This window comes from Magnolia sinica, chromosome 5, assembly GCF_029962835.1.
Source record: "Magnolia sinica isolate HGM2019 chromosome 5, MsV1, whole genome shotgun sequence".
NCBI lineage: Eukaryota > Viridiplantae > Streptophyta > Magnoliopsida > Magnoliales > Magnoliaceae > Magnolia > Magnolia sinica.
This window is the reverse complement of record NC_080577.1, coordinates 85,757,016-85,760,914: the sequence shown is the minus strand read 5'-3', so window position 1 is coordinate 85,760,914 and position 3,899 is coordinate 85,757,016. Positions and strand designations below refer to the sequence as shown.

At 38.6% G+C, this 3,899-nt stretch overlaps 1 non-coding gene across 1 annotated transcript; it reads left to right on the top strand.

Moving 5' to 3' along the window:
- Positions 1-2,931: 2,931 nt before the first annotated feature.
- On the top strand, positions 2,932-3,038 carry LOC131247635 (small nucleolar RNA R71). Its single transcript, XR_009171911.1, has one exon. It is a non-coding gene; the product is annotated as a small nucleolar RNA R71 (small nucleolar RNA).
- The last annotated feature ends 861 nt before the right edge of the window (positions 3,039-3,899 follow it).

Sequence of the window (3,899 nt, the reverse complement as noted above, 5' to 3'; positions counted from 1 at the left end):
GCTTAGTGAAAGCTTCTTGGCATTGTTCAGTCCACTCGTATAATGCATCCTTTTGAAGTAGATTACACAAAAGATGAGAGAGATGACTAAAGTCCTTTATAAATCTCTTATAAAAGTCGGCGTGTCCTAAGAAGGATCGCAGATCTCATATGTTCTTGGGTGGAGGTAGGTTAGAGATAAGATCAATTTTTCCCTTGGACAAGATGATATGTCTAAAGACAATTTCTTTACGAACCATGAAATGACACTTCTCCTAATTAAGTACCAAATTCTTTTCTTCACATCTTTTCAACACACATTTAATATTCTCTAAGCAATCATTGAAAGATGGACTAAAAATAGAGAAGTCATCCATGAAGACCTCTAGGCATTGCCCCACCATGTCAGAAAAAATACTCATCATGCATCGCTGAAAAGTGGTGGGGGCATTATACAGTCCGAATGACATCCTTCAGTAAGTAAAGGTGCCAAAAGGACATGTGAATATAGTCTTTTCCTGATCTTTAAGAGCTATCTCTATCTGGTTGTAGCCCAAATACCTGTCAAGGAAATAATAGTATGAGTGACCAGCTAGCCTTTCCAAGATTTGATCAATGAAGGGCAAATGGAAGTGGTCCTTCCTTGTGATGGTATTCAACTTCTTGTAGTCAATGCACATTCTCCAACCAGTAGTAACTCTAGTTGGCATGAGTTCATTGTTGGCATTGACTACGATGGTGATTCTGGACTTCTTAGGAACCACCTGAGTTGGACTCACCCATTAACTATCTGATATTGGGTATATGATACCCACAACTAATAGCTTAAGAACCTCGGCCTTAACTACTTCTTTCATGTTTGGATTTAGTCTATGTTATGGTTGCCGAGAGGTCTTCACATTATCCTCAAGATAAATGTGGTGAGTATAAATTGAAGGGTCAATTCCTTTGAGGTTCGCAATCGCCCATCCAAGGGCTCCTTTATGCTCAATGAGAGTAGATATGAACATACTCTCTTGTTCTTGCTCAAGGTGAGATGAAATCACCCCTGGGTATGTCTCATCTTAACCTAAATAGACATATTTCAAATATGAGAGCAATGGTTTTAGGTCAGGTCAAGCTTCAGTGCCTTAACGCTAGATGGTAGACGCACTACATCGATATGGGGTTATTTTTAAAATTGTGGCCTCCACCGGTTAACTTCAAGTACCAGCGCAGTATCATGCATGACACCCATCTCCCTAATCATATCATCATCTAAAGCATGGGAGTGAGCCAAGCACGCCTCTAGAGGGTCAGAGAATAAGATCATCAGAATTCTATCTTCCACAAAAAGTTAATCATGTTAATGTCGTGGAAATCGTCATCATCTTCTAACCGTCTTCTTGTGTTGAAAAAGATATTCAACTCCAATGTCATATTCTTGAAAGACATACTCATGACTCCATTCCTGCAATTAATGATTGCGTTTGAAGTGGCAAGGAATGGACAACCAAGAATGACAGGAATTTGAGTGCTCATGTTACTGATGGGTTCCATATCTAGGACAATAAAATCTACTAGAAAGTAGAATCTGTCAAGCTGGACCAACACATCCTCAATTATCCCTTTTGGTACACGAACTGAGCGATCAACAAGTTGTAATGTGATTAGGGTGGGTTTTAATTCACCCAAAACTAACTGTCTGTAGTCCGAGTAGGGGATCACATTTATGTTTGCTCCTAAGTCGAGAAGTGTGCGCTCAATTCGGTAGTTCCCAATTACACGAGGTATGGTTGGGCTACCGGGATCTTTGAATTTCTGTAGAACATCTTGATTTAGGATGGCACTCACTTTTTCAGTTAAGAAGATTTTCTTTTAAATATTTTGCCGTCTTTTGGTCATACACAAGTCTTTTAAAAATTTGGCATATGAAGGTATTTGTTTAACCGCATCCAGTAGAGGAATATTGACCTTCACTTGTTTCAACACCTCCAGAATGTTCTGAGAGTTAGAGAGAGGTTTTGGTGCAACTAACCGTTGGGGGAATCTGACAATTGGCTTGCCTTGAAGTTTCAGTTCTAATTCTTGTGGAGCGGTGCTAGGTCTTTTATCGTTATCCTCTTCCAGGTCCTTAGGCTTTTCAGCTCTACCCAGAATGGTTTTGTCGATGGTCTTCCCACTCCTAAGAGTGGTGATAGATTTAGCTTGCTCCATTTGGTTTGAAGAGCTTGAGTCGCTAACTTCATATTGTGGTTTTGGATTGGGAAGAGGTTGAGATAGAAGGCTCCCTTTATTCCCAATGGTATTTCTTGTGTCAAGCCCTTATATGGCTTTTGTAAGGTCTTGAAAGGCTTATATCATCCCCTGATTGAAAAGATCTTACTTTTGAAGATGTTTTAAAACTATATCCTCTTAAGGTTTCTCTTGATTTGGACTTTGGTTGAAGAATCCTTGAGGTGTAATGGTTTGTCCATTCCTCCAATTGAAGTTTGGATGATTTCTCCAATTAGGATTATATGTATTGGAGGTGGATCTATTGAAAGGTCTTTAGTAATTGTTCACGGCATTGGATTGTTCATTCAACACCTCTTGAAAGTCAGGTATTGTGGGATAATTCTCAGTTGTGTGAACATTGCAAGAACAAATACCACAAACAGTTTCCTTATCCTTATTCTTCTTTAATTCCATGGCCTTGAGTTTTCTGGTGAGATTAGCCAATTTAGCATTGATATCATCGTCCTCTTTCAAGAGATACATTTCACTCCTCTCTTTGGATTGAGTTGGTTTAGACATGGTGTTTGATTTTAGGGAGATGTCCCATGATTGTGTGTTTTCAGCAAGCTTATCAAAGTAGTCCCACACATTATCGACACTTTTATTCATAAATTTCCCATTCCACATTGTCTCAACTAATTGGTGCATGGGAGATGTTAGTCCATCACAGAAAAAGTTCATGATGCGCCGTATTTCAAAACCGTGTTGTGGCCATGAACTAACAACATCCTTGAACCGCTCCCAACATTGGAAGAATATTTCATCTTCCTTTTGGGTGAAGTTCATGATCGACTTTCTAAGGGTGTTCGTTTTATGGTATGAGAAAAATTTCTTTATGAACTCCCTTGTCATGTCATTCCATCTACCAATAGATTGAGGACGTAGTGAATGCAACCACGTCTTAGCCTTCTCTTTCAAAGAAAAAGGAAAGAGTTTCAGCCTGACCGCGTCATCGGACATGTTTGGAATGTATAGAGTAACTATAATCTCGTCAAACTCTTTCAGGTGTGGATATGGATTTTCAGATTCAAGCCTATGGAATTTCGGAAGGAGATGGATTAGCCCTGGCTTGATATACATATGTCCTATATTTTCTAGAAAAACCATGTATGAGGGTATGCTCACCCTCGCCAGTTGTAAATAATCTTGTAAAGTATGAGGCGGGGGTGTTTGATGCACCTCATTCTCATCCTGGACTTCCTCGGCCCTAGGTTGAAGTTGTTGATTTACCGGTTGATTTGCAGCCATAACCTTAATTAACTCTGAGGATCTCGAGTGGTGCCTAATCCTACAATAGATAGATAACCCCACAACCAATCCTCCACTCAAAAGACGTCGAGTGCTATCACGGACCGACTTAGGCATGAAACACTCTCAACCCTCAAATTCAAATTCTACCCTAAACCTAAAAGAGAGAAAGGAAATAGAAATCTGGAAAGAGAAAGGGAATTAGAAAGAAGTTAAAAAATTAGAAGTTCCTAATTAAAATCTTACAAAACAAAACAAAATTAATCAGTTTCCAAAAACAGAAAATAACAAATTTCTAAATCTAAAATTGGAAAGTAAGTTAGTTTCTAAAAAAAAAAAAGAAATCCTAGAATTAGAAAGTTTCTAAAAATAGAAAACAAACCCTAACAAAAAAAAGAAAAAATAGAAAGAGATTGC